Source organism: Vicia villosa, unplaced genomic scaffold, assembly GCF_029867415.1.
Source record: "Vicia villosa cultivar HV-30 ecotype Madison, WI unplaced genomic scaffold, Vvil1.0 ctg.000107F_1_1, whole genome shotgun sequence".
NCBI classification, from domain to species: Eukaryota; Viridiplantae; Streptophyta; class Magnoliopsida; order Fabales; family Fabaceae; genus Vicia; species Vicia villosa.
The window spans coordinates 269,373-289,172 of NW_026705018.1; positions in this window are offsets into that span (position 1 = coordinate 269,373).

Genomic DNA, 19,800 nt, shown 5'->3' on the forward strand with positions numbered 1-19,800 from the left:
AGATAAACTTGATTTCTTTGATTGATTTCCCAAATGTGTCAAAGACACTACATATATAATGTTCCTCATGAATAAATAACTAAAAGCCCAAAAGCTATTAAAAGCCCAAAATATCTTAAGAATATTCTAGAAAATATAATAACATCTAACACATCAAAATACTAATAAAACTAATGATAAACTATTCTATCAATCTCCCTATCACAACTTTTCCATATAAACGATCCAATGAATAGGAAAAACTACTACATTAATTACTCAATAAGAAAAAATAAAAATTCACATGTGTTCTTGGGAACTCAATTAGAAAAGATAAAAATTCATATCTGTTCTTGAGAACAAAATAAGAAAAAGTAAAAATTCAGATCTATTCTTGAGAACAAAATAAGAAAAAGCAAAACCTCATATTTGTTCTTGAAGCCATCCTGAAATTCATGTTTTTTATTAATCGTATTTGTTCAAACTACAACCATGGTTGCATGACCATTTTTTCTTGGTAAAAGATTATGCATTCTGAAAAGTTATGGTGATTTGTAATTGCATTTGAAGTTGTATTTCAGATTTACATATAAAGTTTCAACCTTTACTTTCAGATCTACATCCAAAGCTTCAACGACGACACCAAAGGATCCACCTTCATTTTGCAGACCCATTCATTTTCATGTCACCGTTTTCCGGATCCCTCTTTGTTTCCCTCTTTTTCATGTTCTTCATCTCAAATGATATTGTTATCGGTTAAAGTTTAAAGTTTTAAAATTAAAGTTTAAAGCTTTACAAGTTATATTAAAGATTTCTGGATATATTATTGTTCTTCATCAATTTTAGTTGTTTTTGCGAGACAAGTTGATGAAGATGAACTTGCAATTGAGGAAAGAAGGAGAAGAGTATTCCAAACCCAGAAAATCATTATTAGTGACTGTAACACCCCCAGCTCTATACTAAATAAATAAGGCATACATTTGCGTAAATCAGAGTAAAGAAGCATGCATCTCACGAGGGCGTTACACATATTTCAAAATAAAACAAACATTTTATCTTTAAACATGCAATTGTCATTTCCAAATAACACAGGATTTAAAACAACATGCAAATCACAGCGGAATGATCATCTCATCAAATAAATGGTAAAGTCGAATGATTCCCATACATCATCCACCATATCTCAACATCTCGGCTCAAGGCCATTCATCAACAAAATAATGTATTCAAATACGAAATACAGTACAAGTAAACAAATATCTTATAACAACGAGTCATAAAATATAAACCCAACCCCATGTGTTACATATGACCAGAGCACAAGTGACTACTTAGTCACGACACCTTACAAAGATCTAAATCTCTAAGCTAAGCCTCCTTTGAAGCATCACTATCCACGAAACCTGCACGTTACCAATAAAGGATAACATTCAAACAGAAGGGTGAGAATTCAACTTCTTATAGATAAACATAATATGGGAAATGTAAGACACAACAAGAATACATTTCAAGAATTCATCACTCTTCACATAAACATGCATCATATGCAATTAATCAAGATTCACATATTCATGTTATACTACTTAGCTCATTCAATTCCACATAATCAAACATGATTTCTAAACAATGTACATAATCATGTTTCACCAACATGTGGATTCTAAGTACATATCATTTTCGACAACATTCACGAAGTAACAATTGAATTCAAACATAACCATATTCTAAATATATAAGTTATCATCACATAATCACATATACATGTTTTTCCAAATATATAGTCATGTATAAGATTCACCGATATATCGCAAGTATGAACATATATCACCAAATGCGCATATTTATCTCTATCCCATTTCACAAAACGTCATAGAATATATTTACATCATTGGAATCGTATCATTAATACTATAAGTATACATGTAACCACCTCTCTTACTCATGTATCATCCTCAATCAAACATGATTCACATATCCACACATATATACATATATCATTAGTACATATAAATTCACATCTACATCACATATGTTTCAATCACATATATCACATTCATAACACAACAACTAATTCATATCAAATGAATCACAAATCCACATATATGCATATCCACCAACATCATTCCACACAATTCATATCACATAAATCACACCAACAACAACATTTCACACCGACACGTGCGACTCAAGTGTGACTCAATGCGATATGCATGTGGATCCCTCCGTTATCATTTTCGGTCACGCCGATTGCCACTCTCTACGGACAAGATAACCACCTCAAAGCCCCATACTCGTTAAGCTTTCAAACCCCATACTCGTTAGGTTTGGGACAAGCAAATAATCTTCGCAAGATTACCCGACATTGCCACTTTCAAAGACTCATGCTTGTGTACGTGTGCAACAAAACAAGACTCATGCATTTAAGACGATCTCTCTATCTCTTAAACTACACAATCACATCTTTACAACTTTGCACAACATTACACAACATGACTTTCAATCCAATATCACACATCAATTAGCATTTATAAATCAATCACATAGTTCATGACATTAACATCTCATAAGGCATCCATGAACATTAGTCATACAAGATTCATCCATAGCATACACATATAACTACATGTTATTTTCAATTAACATCATAATTAAATTAAACAAATGCCAATCAACCCTACTCTATCATGTAGAAAATCTCATTAGCTTCCTAACGCTTCGAAAGGCGCATAAAACGGAGTTACGGATCAAAATTTATGGTCTTTACAAAATCTGCTCAAAATTGAACCTCTAGGTCGACACGAACTCAGTTAAGTCGACTCAAAACTCCTCTAGGTCGACCTAACAGAAGGAAAAATAGATTTTTGACATTCTGGACTATTTAGGTCGACTCAGATTCTGCATAGGTCGACCCAGGCTGCATGAAAACTCAGATTTCACCATTTTTCTTCCCTAATCCCCTCATACAACACCCATTAACCCATACACAATCCATACATCATTTGACAGCAAATTTAGCACACATATAAGGTTCCTAAACATGTTCCTAACCATGGGTCATCCATACAGTACATTAAACATGAACAAATCACAAAATCCAATTGGTTTCACATAAACCCTATCATCTTCTAAATTCATGAAATGGAAGAATAGAAAGCATACACAACATTACCCAATCATATAAACCTATAAGAACTTGGATTCAAACCCTTACCTCTTGAATTTCTCCTTCTAACTTCAAGAAATCTACAATTCCTCTTCTCTTGTTCTTTCTCCTCTCTTCTCTTCTCTTCTTTTCCCCAAATTGTGTTATCTCTAAAACCCTAGTTTTCCTCTTCTTACTATATTTCTCTTAATGGGCTTAGTTATGTTATTACCCACCCATCCAATTATTAATTAGGCCCAATACATAGTATACTACTAATAACCTAATTAAACTATAAAACACAACTATGCATATAATTAGATATTTCAATTAATTAGTAATCCCACATAATAATTAAATAAACAAATAATTAATAAAACACACAAATAAGCTAATAAATAAAATATCTAATAAAATCGGGCTGTTACAACTCTCCCCCACTTAAAAGATTTCCGTCCTCGAAAATTCTCTTCAAGCAACTAACCCCAAGTACAAATCCTTCATTCAACCTTCAAGTACCTTCTCTTCTAATCTCAAATCACTCCGCGAACTTCTTCAAAATCCAAAAGAAAACTTTGGAGTTTTATCCAAAACAATACTTGACGGAATACCATACAAACACACAATCCTCTCGGTGTACAACTTAGCAAGTCTTTCCATCAATTAATCCATCCTTATCAGAATAAAATGAACACACTTGTCCGTCTATCCATAATAATCGAAATCGCTTCACATTTACTCGACGTTCTCGGCAAACTCGAAACAAAATCCGTAGAAATACGATCCCACTTCCACTCGAGAATAGATAACTGTTGTACCAACTAAACAGTTTCTGACAAGTCCAACTCAAATACACAATTCCGCTATATCCCTCTTCATACTTCGCCACTAAAATAACTTTCTCAAGTCTCGATACATCTTAGTAGCACCGGGATGAATACTCAAACCACTTCTATGCCCTTCCTCAAGAATTCTCTTTCTTAAATCCATAACATTCGAAATATAAACTCGATCATGACCTTTCATGACTCTAATCTCGTCAATCCAAAAGTGATTACCTTTACCTTGATTAATCAATGTCATCTCGTCAACCAATTGCAATCCAATTTCTGACTCTCTCTAATCTCGTTAAGAACACCAAACATAGGGTTCAACATACTAAGCTTAATGCAAGGAGACGTCGCCTCACAACCAAACTCAACTCTCTAGATTGTTCCAACGATTTCCAACTCTTGGATCCTCAACATAGAAATATGCAATGATTTCCTACTCAATGCATCGGCTACAATGTTCTTTTTTCCAAGATGGTAATTTAAACCAAAATCCTAATCTCTCAAGAATCTAACCATCTTCTTTACTTCATTATCAACTCTTGTAGTCACTACGCGCCTCAATTCTCGATCCAAACAATAATGCTTCTTATGTTCCAAAACATACACATTGACAAACAACTCCAATGTATACATCGAATAATTCTTCTCATGAACTTAAAATTACCTTGAAGTATAAGCTACCATTTGTCGATATCTGCATTAACTCACCTCATCTCGAATCTCAGATCCCAGAAAATTCACATCTTCTAACCAAAACTCGCATTCAGAAGGCTCCGCACAAACTTATTCTCTTTCAACATCCATTACACAATCCTTAATGTTCAGTATGTTCATCATCACTCTTAGAATCAAAACATCCTTAAAACATTGCCTCATTAGGACATTCCTCCTTCTTACTCGACAAAACAAGTGCAACTCTACGACTATACACTTAGACAAATGAACCTCTTCCCAACAACTCCTCAATTCGACTCTTCAACTTCTCCTTAATCGCTTTACACAATACCAATTTAGTAAGAGAAGTTTATCTTGTCCAATACGATCTCGTCTTCTATCAACAATAGATTAAGGGTGATCAAGTCCTCAATTTGTCAATAGACAGTCGACAATCATAATGAAACATAAACCATCGCTACTAAACCATAATAGTGTTCCTTCAGAACTCGCACTCGAAATTGCTTAAAACACCAAGATCCAAAATCCCTCTGAAGATTACAGTTACTTGCTTCAACTCCAAACAATTTATACCAAAATTCTCATCAACTTGCTCTAACAAAATAAACTAAATCAATTCTCAAAATCTCTACCAAAGATACTCAACAGACAATTCAAACACACATAAGAAGTAGAAACAAAACCCATAGCAGGTGTATCAATAACCATACTTCTACGCATATCAGATAACACAAAATTCAACCTCTTAGCACAATCCAAAGAAATAAATGAATACGTTGCATCGGTATCAATAATAGCAATCAAAGGTGTACCATTAATAAAGCACGTACCTTGGATTAGCCTATCATCGGTAGAAGCCTCCGCACCAGACAATGCAAACACTTTCCCTTTCGCTTGTTCCTTCTTTGGCTTGTCACACTTGGTACTAATGTGACCTTTCTCTCCACAGTTGTAGCAAGTCACCCTCGAACCCGCTCTACAATTAGCAGCTATGTGGCTTGGCCTGCCACACTTAGAATAAGTAGCAACCTCTTTCTTACACTTAGCAGCACGATGACCTTCAACACCACATTTGAAACACTTAAGTGGAGTAGGAGTCCCTCCCCCACTTAGCTTCTTGCCAAAACCAGATTGTTTCCTCTTGATATCATACGGTCTCCCACTAGATTGTCCTCTTTCTCGTTTCAACTTTAGAAACTCCACTTCTTTCTTCCCACGCACATCTTCTGGAAAATAGTTTTCCAAAAATGTATCACGAAAAAGAGTCCAAGCGACTTCAATACCTTATCGTTCAAATCTCCGCACAATATTACTCCATCAATCGTCAGCTCCTTTCGTCAGCATGTGAGTACCCAACTGCACCTTCTGTACATCCGTACAAATCATGATTTGAAAAATCTTTTCCATTTCTCTCATCCATGCATGTGCTTTGTCCGGTCCATACTTTCCTTCAAAATTCGGTTGATTGCACCTTATGAATTCTCCAAAAGCACATAACTCATCCTTCCCTCCATAACCGGCATTCACTTGCGGCACTTGTCCAATCGCACCAGTCCTCCTCATTACCGCCTCAACATTAATGTCACTATTCCTTCCTGCAGCCATTGTCCTAAGACATCCAACAACCGACAAACAAACAGTATTGATCGTGTCAGATACACAAATCCAATACAAAAAGGGATACGAAAACATAAATGACCTGGCCAACTGACCGACCATGCTCTGATACCACTATGTAACACCCCCAACTCTATACTAAACAAATAAGGCATACATTTGCGTAAATCAGAGTAAAGAAGCATGCATCTCACGAGGGCGTTACACATATTTCAAAATAAAACAAACATTTTATCTTTAAACATGCAATGGTCATTTCCAAATAACACGGGATTTAAAACAACATGCAAATCACAGCGGAATAATCATCTCATCAAATAAATGGTAAAGTCGAATGATTCCCATACATCATCCACCATATCTCAACATCTTGGCTCAAGGCCATTCATCAACAAAATAATGTATTCAAATACGAAATACAGTACAAGTAAACAAATATCTTATAACAACGAGTCATAAAATATAAACCCAACCCCATGTGTTACATATGACCAGAGCACAAGTGACTACTTAGTCACGACACCTTACAAAGATCTAAATCTCTAAGCTAAGCCTCCTTCGAAGCATCAATATCCACGAAACCTGCACGTTACCAACAAAGGATAACATTCAAACAGAAGGGTGAGAATTCAACTTCTTATAGATAAACATTATATGGGAAATGTAAGACACAACAAGAATACATTTCAAGAATTCATCACTCTTCACATAAACATGCATCATATGCAATTAATCAAGATTCACATATTCATGTTATACTACTTAGCTCATTCAATTCCACATAATCAAACATGATTTCTAAACAATGTACATAATCATGTTTCACCAACATGTGGATTCTAAGTACATATCATTTTCGACAACATTCACGAAGTAACAATTAAATTCAAACATAACCATATTCTAAATATATAAGTTATCATCACATAATCACATATACATGTTTTTCCAAATATATAGTCATGTATAAGATTCACCGATATATCGCAAGTATGAACATATATCACCAAATGCGCATATTTATCTCTATCCCATTTCACAAAACATCATAGAATATATTTACATCATTGGAATCGTGTCATTAATACTACAAGTATACATGTAACCACCTCTCTTACACATGTATCATCCTCAATCAAACATGATTCACATATCCACACATATATACATATATCATTAGTACATATAAATTCACATCTACATCACATATGTTTCAATCACATATATCACATTCATAACACAACAACTAATTCATATCAAATGAATCACAAATCCACATATATGCATATCCACCAACATCATTCCACACAATTCATATCACATAAATCACACCAACAACAACATTTCACACCGACACGTGCGACTCAAGTGTGACTCAATGCGATATGCATGTGGATCCCTCCGTTATCATTTTCGGTCACGCCGATTGCCACTCTCTACGGACAAGATAACCACCTCAAAGCCCCATACTCGTTAAGCTTTCAAACCCCATACTCGTTAGGTTTGGGACAAGCAAATAATCTTCGCAAGATTACCCGACATTGCCACTTTCAAAGACTCATGCTTGTGTACGTGTGCAACAAAACAAGACTCATGCATTTAAGACGATCTCTCTATCTCTTAAACTACACAATCACATCTTTACAACTTTGCACAATATTACACAACATGACTTTCAATCCAATATCACACATCAATTAGCATTTATCAATCAATCACATAGTTCATGACATTAACATCTCATAAGGCATCCATGAACATTAGTCATACAAGATTCATCCATAACATAAACATATAACTACATGTTATTTTCAATTAACATCATAATTAAATTAAACAAATGCCAATCAACCCTACTCTATCATGTAGAAAATCTCATTAGCTTCCTAACTCTTCGAACGGCGCATAAAACGGAGTTACGTATCAAAAGTTATGGTCTTTACAAAATCTGCTCAAAATTGAACCTCTAGGTCGACCCAAACTCAGTTAGGTCGACTCAAAACTCCTCTAGGTCGACCTAACAGAAGGAAAAATAGATTTTTGACATTCTGGACTGTTTAGGTTGACCCAGATTCTGCATAGGTCGACCCAGGCTGCGTGAAAACTCAGATTTCACCATTTTTCTTCCCTAATCCCCTCATACAGCACCCATTAACCCATACACAATCCATACATCATTTGAAAGCAAATTTAGCACACATATAATGTTCCTAAACATGTTCCTAACCATGGGTCATCCATACAATACATTGAACATGAACAAATCACAAAATCCAATTGGTTTCACATAAACCCTATCATTTTCTAAATTCATGAAATGGAAGAATAGAAAGCATACACAATATTACCCAATCATATAAACCTATAAGAACTTGGATTCAAACCCTTACCTCTTGAATTTCTCCTTCTAACTTCAGGAAATCTACAATTCCTCTTCTCTTGTTCTTTCTCCTCTCTTCTCTTCTCTTCTTTTCCCCAAATTGTGTTATCTCTAAAACCCTAGTTTTCCTCTTCTTACTATATTTCTCTTAATGAGCTTAGTTATGTTATTACCCACCCATCCAATTATTAATTAGGCCCAATACACAGTATATTACTAATAACATAATTAAACCATAAAACACAACTATGCATATAATTAGATATTTCAATTAATTAGTAATCCCACATAGTAATTAAATAAACAAATAATTAATAAAACACACAAATAAGATAATAAATAAAATATCTAATAAAATCGGGCTGTTACAGTGGCCGTTTTTCCGTTGCTAAAATGACACTAAATGTCTATGTTACACGTCATTTGCCACCTAAGCAGACATTAACGTTGTTACTACCATCTGGACGGAAAAGGATTAACTTGATACGTTCTGAAAAATTAAGGGATCAAAGTGGTCTTTTTAAAAATTAAGGGACCAACTTGGACCCCAAGTACAAGATAAAGGATGAAAAAGAGTATTTTGCCTTAATTTAAAATAGTAAAGCAAACTTCTTTTCATTTGGACAAATAACATGTCTAAATAAAGGGAAGGTCGATGCAATAACATATAAAGTTCAAATCATAATAAGTACCAAGACTTTAATGATAAAAAATTGGAAGGGTTATATTAAAACCGTTAAAAACCAACAATATGCATACCATAATAGCAAATGGATACATAAAAAATTGAAATTACATAAAAATGTTTATACCTTTCTAAATATTTTACCACAATAATGAGTGTGAGTAGCAGGAAGAGTTTCAACATATGACATATATCACGAGTTCTAAGTTGACATTAGATATTTTCTATCATATTTATTAATATAATAGTTAACAAATTTGAAGAAAGCTCAAATTTTAATATCAATATAGAAGATGTTAAGAAATATGGTTGGGCCTAACTCATCCCTACAAAACCGGCTTGTAGGGTGAGGATTGCCCCCACTTATAAGCACATGTTCAGGCTATATATTGTCCGATATAGGACTCTTAACACACTCCCTCATGTCCAGGACTAGACAACTGGAGCATGGAAATAAATGGTGGGTGGCCCGATAGCGGAAACCATACTAGGTGGCCCACCGAATCTTAAACGAAGCTCTGATACCATGATAAGAAATGTGGTTGGGCGTAACTCATCCCTACAACTCTGGCTTGTAGGGTGAGGATTGCCCCCACTTATAAGCACATGTTCAGGTCATATATTGTCCGATGTAGGACTCTCAACATGTTAAATATGCTTGGATCGCAACCCCAAAAGCTAGCTCAAGATTTGAGGTTGCTCTCACATATTTATACACCCAACAGTCCGGGAGCCTAAGAAATGTGGGACTTCAAACAAACTCTAACAAAAACAAATATCAACTTCAACACCCACCCTCACGCCTACCGTGTAGGCCTGGGTCAAATGCCCACATTGTAGTCCTTAACCTAGTTCTGATACCATGTAAAATATACTTGGATCTCAACCCCAAAAGCTAGCTCAAGAGGTGAGGTTGCCCTCACATATTTATACACCCAACACTCCGAGAACCTAAGCAATGTGGGACTTCAAACAAACTCTAACAAACACAAATACCCACTTCAACAGGAGATAACCATGTTATAGAAAATGGCCATCTCCTACATAAAATAACTATGTATATAAAAACCGTAGAACCATCGGGAAATAAATTAAAAATTAAAAAAAATAATATATCACTAGCAAGGGAACCATGCAAAAACAATCCCAACTTGCAGTGTTGATGATTAAAGAATAAAATAGAAGCAATTCCAGCTCTTGAAGAAACACATGCATAATCGAAGAGGTTTTGTTAGTCCACATAAATGGATGATATTTGTCATACCAAACGGATTCTGAAATCATAAAAAATGTGTGAAAATTCTAGTAACACACGGTCAATATCTCACTGAATGTTATGACATCCTCAATAACACAGAATAATACTTTAAGACAGAAAAGCATGAAATAGTAAAGAACACAGATGACTGTTTACCCAGTTCGGTGTACAACAACACCTACTCTGGGGGCTACCAAGCCAAGGAGGAAATCCACTATAAGCAGTATTAATTCAGAGCTAAACTCCCCCATTTACAACTCTTCACTTAAGACCTACCCAATGTAATTTCAATCTAGTGCTAGACCTGAGTTCCCACTCACTCTCCCTCAATCACAGTAGTGATAACAACAATAAGAATAAAAAGGAGATGAAGACACACTTCAAACAAATCTTGATCTTGCTTACAAGCTTCAATCAAGGGACACAACACTCATGCTTAAAAGTTTAGAGTGACAAAACAAACAACTCAAAAACACCTTAATCCAATACAATCATCAATGTAATAATTGCTTGGATCACAAGTAACACTAAAACACGAACACCCGATGGAAACACAGAGAGTACAATAATCTTCACGCTCAAAAACTCTGCCTCTGAAAGTAGGACTTGCAATCTTCTTATAGGCAGCAGGCAAAAGGACTTGGGCCTTCCAAACATAAATTAGGGTTAACCAAGTTAACCTAATGTCCACATCATCAGGGTGTTTACATATGCTGTAGTATGAGATATTTTAGCACAAATCATACATCAAAAAATATATAGTTTCCTAAATAGTAGCCTGAGATAAATAAGGAAACATAACAACTAAAAAGTAACAGCTACTGCTGTCAGACACTGATGTCATGACATCGAGCATGACATCCAACGAAAACCTATATTAGCTCAACCATACAATCCTGCACAATTCCACACACAGTGTAACATGACATTAGTCAAGATATCACACACACACATGAATGTTTTACCATAAAATGCAGTCAATTTAAACGCATCTACAATCTCCCCCTTTGGCAAATTTTTTACTAAAACAATCTGTCACCACATTTTCAGAGATTCTTTGCAGCAGAAAAAACAAACACACAACATACAACCAGAGCACTGTTGCACCCCAATTTTTGACCTCTGAGATCCCATCATTTTCTAAGTGTTATGATCATTATTGTTATACCCCAAAATTCGCCCTCGTTCTTTTTTCAAAAAAAGAAGTCAACAGACTTCTGTCTAAAAATTTGGATTTTTATACAATCTTGGATTTTTATTTCATAAATATCCTGATTTTATGAATACTCAATTTTTAGAATTTTTTTTATACAGTATTTTGGTTCGCTGTTAAATTTATCCTTTCATAAACGCCAAATACTGTTTATCACTTCATACACTGTTTATTTGAGATTTATTTTCAGATAAATAATGCTGACGCAGTTCGTGCAGAATTAAAATTTGCAGGCGCGGAGTCCGGGTTTCAGATTATACTGGTAACAATTAAATTATTCTTGGTTTTATTTCCCACTAATTTTTATTTTTATACTATATTATTTTTTTTTTTAAAATCTCTTTCTTTCTTTTCAAATCTTTTTTTTCAAAATCAAATCCTAGCTTTATTCTATACCCTTTTTCTTTTCAAAACCTACCATACTTTTTTTTTCAAATCCTACTACTATTCAAACGGTACACTCCACTCCCAACGTCTCTATCTCTCTCTTTTCACTCTACAAATACTCCTCATTTTTTCCATAAATTCTCACATCAAATTTCACTCATCTCCCAAATTTCTCAAACTTCTATCTCATAATTATTTTCTCTTCTTCCTCGGCAAAAATGGCAAAGTGGATGGATACACTTTTTCTTATAGTCATCACTATTTTTACGGTGATCATGTCCTTCTTCTGTCTGCATAGTCCTGAAAAATGCGGACCTGCGATGGTTACACTTCCGATCATCTATTTTCTGTTGTTCATAGCATGGATTATTAATCGTCATTTTTAAAGTTTGTTGTATTTGTCGCTTTCAAATAGTGTACCGTTTATTTTATTTGTCGTACTGTTCATTATATTATGTAATATTTGTACTGTTAGTATTAAATGTTGTACTATCTGTTGTACCGTAGTTTAATTATCAAGATAATATTATGTGTGTTAAATATTTATTTTTCTGTGCATTAAATATTTTTTTCAAGGTTATTATCGGTATTTTCGTTCGCGTACAGTATATTTTATTTATTTATTATGTTTGTGTTTTTCTAACAGCTCAGGTAAATAAATTTTTCACCATTAACACAAAAAAAAAACAAAAAGAAAAAAATTAACTTTAACTGTTGAATTTTCACTTTAACTGTTACATTAATACCCGGACAGCCAGTTACAGTCAAACCCGCTATCAGCGCAATTCTTCGTGTTTGTACCATCAGTCAAATCAATTTTTCGCACTTCAAATTTCCAAGATTTTTGTTCTAGAAGTCTTCTGATAATCACGTGATCAACAGAGACTCAACACTGCATAAAAATCAGGTACGCCTAACTGTCTCCTACACAAACAGTCCCTAACTAGGGTTTTTGTTTCTTTTTCAGGAGAATGAGTTTTTGAGACCTCAAATGGATTTCATGGATCTCCATATATCTCAAAGCACCACCAGGAAAATTTTCAAACTTCGATTCGCTCGGACGCACAGTCAACAGCTCAAACAGTCAACAGACGACCAGTTTGACCAAAAAGTCAACAGACAGTAAAAAATGCAATTTTTGGTCAACATCCATATTTTGTCAAAAGATTCATCATGTGATCAATGGTTGATCATAATTCATCAAGAAAAGTTCAGAAATCGACAAAACTCAAAATTGCAAAATTAGAGTTTTTTAGCTAAAAGTCAACTGAACTTTGACCGACCATAACTCTCTCATAATTTATCAGAAAAATTCCAACCAAAGCTCATTCTCAAGGAAATTCAATTCTCTACAACTTTGATGTTGGGACCAAGGTCAAGAAATGCTTCCGCCTAAGAGATATAAGCCAAAACATTACAGGTCATTTTCAAAGTCAACAAAAAGCAGTTTTTTGTCAAAGCCCATATCATCAAGATAACTTCTCCAAATGCAAAAACGCTTCCAAAGTGGCTTGTAGAGGACATCTTGGGCTTTCCAAAAATTTAAAGAACACTTTCATAGGATCAAAATTGAGGGAGATATGCCTTGATGAAGTTGACCTTTTTTGGAAAAATGCATGAAACAAGTAATGACCAAAATTTGATTTTTTTTCCAAAAAGGCCAATTCTTTTGTGATTCAATTTTGATTCTCATATGTTTAAAGGGCATCCACGACCCATCCATGATTCATGACATTTTTATTTCATTTTAATTAAATTTTATTCATTTAAAGTTTAATTAAAGTGAGATAATTCAAAGATATTATCAAAGATGCTTATGGTTGCCAATCAAGACCAATTCAAGATGCTTAAATATATTATTGCAAGATTGAAGAGAATAATACTTGAGTGTTTTAACCATGGTTAAGAAATACACTCATTGAAAATATTCCATTATCATATTTTTTCCACAAAATCAATCATGACAATTTCCACTTGCAAGGCTTCCAAGATCAAACTCTTTGCCTATAAATAGAACTTCATTTTCTTCATTCAAGGGGAGGAAAAAAAGGGAGAAACAAGAGGAGAGCACAACAACAAACACCAAAGCCATAGCATAAGTTTTATATTTTCCAAAAGTTTCAATAAACTTGTAAAAATCAAGGCTCATTCAAATAGCCACTTTCAATCAATTTCAATCACTCTTTTCCACTCTTGGAACATCATAGAGTAAGTACAATGTAATTTTTAATATGTAGTAGTGTTAGGAGTTCATGAATTAAAAACTCCATATTTATGCATATTTTCAATTTCTCAAAAAAAATGTTTTAATTTTAATTTTAAGTTGATAAAATGTTTATTTAATTTTTACCATAAAAATATTTTATTTCTTTTCATAATTAATTTATATTGCTTAATTAATTAGTAATTATGTAAATATTGCTTTTTAATTATTTTTAACCAATCAAAAAACTCCAAAAATATTTTCCTTTTAGATTTAGGTTTATATTTTTTATAATCTAATTTTTGACATATAAAATAATATTTTTCTTGTTAAGTTTAATTATTTGTATAATTATTTGTTTAATTAGCTTGTTAATTAACTTAAAATCAATTCCAAAAAAATCACAAAAAGAATGAATTAAGTTTAATTTGTTTTATATTTATTTTTGTATATTATTTGATATTGTTTCTTATCTTTTTCCTTTGTCCCGAATCAGAATAAAAGATCAAATATGGCAGAGATTGTATGCAGTTGTTTTAAGACTTTTGGAAATTTATCGTGTAGTCGCTATGATTCTATCAAGCTTCTGATAAATTTTCATTAATTTTAAATCCGAGATCATCATTCACTCACCATCGATCTTCACTAACATCGTGAATATACTTGACTAGCTTCAAGATGATTCACGTGCTAACATACTAACAATTAACTTTAAATTCCGCATTTTATTATATTGTTCTTTATATTTCTTGCTTTATACTTTATTTTATCATTCATCATATTTATGTTTATGTTATTTTCTCTTTGTCCATTTGGACATATTATTTATGTTTCTGTTATTTTTTCTTTGTCCATTTGGACATATTATTTATGTTTCTGTTATTTTTTCTTTGTTCATTTGGACATATTATTTATATTTCTGCTATTTTTTCTTTGTCCATTTGGACATATTATTTATATTTCTGCTATTTTTTCTTTGTCCATTTGGACGTTTATATTCCGCTATTTTCTCTTTGTCCATTTGGACGTTTATATTCCGCTATTTTCTCTTTGTCCATTTGGACGTTTATATTCCGCTATTTTCTCTTTGTCCATTTGGACGCTATGTTTATGTTTCCGTTATTTTCTTTTTGTCCACTTGGACCATACTTTACTTTTATGCTAAAACACTAATAAACAACAAAAATCTAAAAAACGCTTAAGGTTCTCTCTTGGACTACTGGTTACTATCCCTAGCATTTTGGAGATTTGGACTTATGGACTTAGTGCCTCTGGACCCCTATTCTGTTATTACTCTATGGTTGTTCTGTCTGTCTGGCATTGGATTGTTGTCTGTTTGTGTATGCAGGTATTTCCTTGAAAGTCCTTGATGGTTAATTCCAAGGCATTGAGATAAGAATTTTACCCGAAAACAGCCGTTACTCTGCCCGATTTTCATCAGAATTTTAATGTGCTTAATGCAAAGTGGTGCTAAAGATAATAAGTTCATCTGGATCCCCAAGTGGTAATGCGTCGGCCAACTGTTGGTTTCTTATTTTGGTTAGATCATTCTCTCCTTAAACTTTTATTTTAAGCACTAGGATAGCCTCTTCATCTCCTCCCACTTCTTAAATTTTCAAAATCTTCTCCCTTTTTCCAAAATCTTCTTATGTTTGTAAAACCTCTTTTAAAAATCTTTTCTTATAAAATACCTTTTGCCCTTAGTGGCTTTTCTTTCAAAGTTTAGACACGGTTAAGTGTTGTAGTGAGTTGAGATACCCCACGATTTTGAGATTGATTGATATAATGGAATCTTTTCCACGTGAAAGAGATAGTGTCATACTCGTTGATTTTCATCCGAGTTGGAGCCCTTCTTTCATTTGTGATGCAAAGAATCTATTTGTTCTCATGATCAAGATCAATGGCTGAGTATTCGCTCCGACGATGGTAAACGTGTTTATGTTTTTTTTCAAACGTTTTTTAAAAGCGGAACTACATTAGCTCTGACTTCTCCATTGCACCGAGGAGGTATGTAGGCACAAGGCTTAATGTCTTGCCGAGCTTATTTTAAAAAATCAAACAAGAGAAAAAGTGATCTAAGCAAAACTAAGAGCCCATGGATAACCATGGATACAAAGGGTGCTTAAAACCTTCCCTTTGTATAACCAACCCCCCGAACCCAAAATCTGTCAAAAGGTCTTTCCTGTTCTTTTATGCCTTTCCTAAATGTTGGATAAAATAAAAGTCGGTGGCGACTCTTGCAAAAAAAATAAAAAAAATAATAAAAGAAAAAAAAGAGCAAGGAGTCAGTTCGCAAAAAAAAAAAACCGAGTTTACAGAACTGGCGACTCTGCTGGGGATTTGAAAAATCTTTTTTAAAGAGGGGTTACCTTAGAGTTCTAGATCTCTTTAATATTTGTTTATACTTGGTTATTTTGTACATACTTGTTATTTCATGCTATTCTTGATATATGTGTGGTTCCGTCAACAAATGCATCATTTGCATACATACATCCAGCTTATCCATGAAACTTATCCTTGTATATCTCCGTCTTCGAAGTTGTCTGTCTACCATCGAGCTGATTCTTCCACCTCGGAATCCCCTTCCAGAAGGTTTTAGGTCTGATTTTCATTGTCCTTTCCATCAAGGGGCAGCAGACCATGATTTAGAAAGATGTTTCCCTACTGTTTGCATTTCCTCAATTGTATTGTTTGCTTTTAAACTTTTTTTTCATTCCTGAATGTTAATTTTAATGAAATGAGCATCGTATGTTTGAATTAATTTTCATCTACTATGTCTATGTTCATTCTTCTTTTACAAAACCTTTCTCCTATTTTGCTTTCTCTATCAAACTTATGTTTTATGCAAAGATTGGATGGAGGATGATGACAACGAAATACCCAGGTTGTTGAATTGTATGCTTTCAAATAAAACTTTGCTGACGATGTACAGGCATTGTTTCAATTCCCAAACACTGGAGATATAAGGATGATAATCCCTCGTTCACCTCTTTGAGCCTGGAAGTTGGTGTTTCTTTCTGTACGAAATAACCCACATTTTAACCTGGGGCAGGGTAGTTCCTAGTTAATTTGTTTGTGCATTCTATTTTAAGAGAATCATTCAATACACCTTTCAACAAGTGTTTTAATCACAAGCTTTCCTCCGCGTACATCAAAGAAGTGCTGGAGATGCCAATCAAAAGCTGATAATGGTTCATTATAATCATTAAGCAGGATAGTCACTATCTTTCAAAAAAAGTATCGAAAAAGAAGATCAAAGAAAAGCCTGCTAAGTCAAAATCAAAAAATTACTTAGGCAAAAATTAAGGCATCCCGCTGACTGTAAGTTCAAAATAAACAGTTCGGGCAAAAGTTAGGGATATCAAAAGAAGAAAAAAAGAAGAGATAAGTCAATAAATTTTTTGAACCACAAAATGTTGTGACTATCAAAAGGAGAAAGTGACTGCCATCTCTAAGTTTTCTTGGCTTGTGAACTTTCATCATTACAACAGGTAAAATTCCAGAAGTCTCTTGGAACCTGAATGCATATTTTGAATTAACTGAGTTTAGGACTGAAGATCATCACGAAGATGGGGTGGGTTACAAAAAATTTGAGCCTTATACCTTTTGTTTTTTAAACCGTGAACCTGATCACGTTACAACCTTCAAAAGCCCTAATTGAAGCAAGGTTTATTTTGAAAGCATACTACAACAAGGTTGCGTAAGCTGACTCCCAAGAGATTTACCAATCATTTATGTTGATACCATATCTTTGCTTTATCTTTCACGTTGATTTTCTTAACCTTTATGTTTTGACCAGTGATTCCATTTTCTTTACAAAGTGACTTTGATTTCAAAAATATGTTTTGAGCATTGCATTAAAATTACCATTCTTGAATGAACATTTTATTTGCAAGTAAACACTCATCTTTTAGGAAGTTCAAACAGTCGAGAAACTTGATCAGTGATCCTGTCAGGGGCCATTACTTCAAGATCCTGTTGTTCAGATGTTTAATCAAGATTTGTTAATAAGAATATCCTCTTCAAGATGTATACTATGGCAAGTCTTCCCAACATTCATTTCAAGAGTTGAATCCGTGATCAGTTTATCCCCAACATAGTTCAAATGAAGCCATGATCAGTTAACTTGCAACAATTATTCAATCAGGGGCAATCTTCTTCAGCAATACTCAAGCCTAGTTTATCAGTTATTCTCAAAGGATCATTTGCTTGATACAGTTATCAGTGTTGCAAGAAGTTTGTTCAAGCATCTTCTTTCCAAGCAGAGTTTTCAGAGTTCCTGTGTTGAGGAATCAAAGCTCCAATCTTGCCTCACAAAAGAGTCAATCCCAGTCGTCATGAATAACTACATTGCATTGAGCATTCATCATGCATAGAAAACTTTAACATCATGCATAGAAACAAAATCATGCTCATTAACATTCTTCCAAGGTCCTGTTGTTGTCAACATCTTACCTTGAGATCAAAGTCCAACTTATTGGCACCTACCAAAACAAATTTATCCTTTTGATTCGTTTTGTCTGTATCTATCTGATATTCTTCATGATATGTCTTGTTTGTTCTGACAATTTTTCAGAACTTTGTCACCTTTTATTCAAAGCTTCTATGGATGTCCCAATTCCCAGTAAAGTGTTATTACCTCATTCAAAGTCACTCTTGAATATCTCTGAGTTCAATCATGTTTTATCTTGATTGTCATTTGATGCTGCTTCATTCATGGTTTATCTTAAAACGCTTTTGATATTTTCTTCTTAAAGTTCAAATCATGTTTTACCTTGATTGACCTTGGTGTTCTCTAATCATGTTTTACCTTGATTGTCATTTGGTATTTTTCAATCATGTTTTACCTTGATTGTCATTTGATGTTATCCAATCATGTTTTACCTTGATTATCCCTTAATGACATCCAATCATGTTTTACCTTGATGGATCTGTGACGATTATCTAATCATGTTTTACCTTGATTGTCCGTTGATGATTATCCAATCATGTTTTACCTTGATTATCCTTAATGACATCCAATCATGTTTTACCTTGATGGACCTGTGATCATGTTTTACCTTGATTGTCCGTTGATGATTACCCAATCATGTTTTACCTTGATTGTCATTCGATGTTGCCCAATCATGTTTTACCTTGATTGTCCGTTGATGATTACCCAATCATGTTTTACCTTGATTGTCATTCGATGTTGCCCAATCATGTTTTACCTTGATTGTCATTTGATGTTGTCCAATCATGTTTTACCTTGATATTCATTTTATGTAGCCACATTCATGTATGCCTCAGATATTCTCTTCTCAAAGTTCAATCATGTTTTATCTTGAAAGCTTTTGTCAACTGTTTCTTTCTTGTGTGAAGTCTGATTCTATTCCTAGATGACGTATACCTTTTCCCTAGCGGAGTCTGTTTACTTCTCCCCATTGGT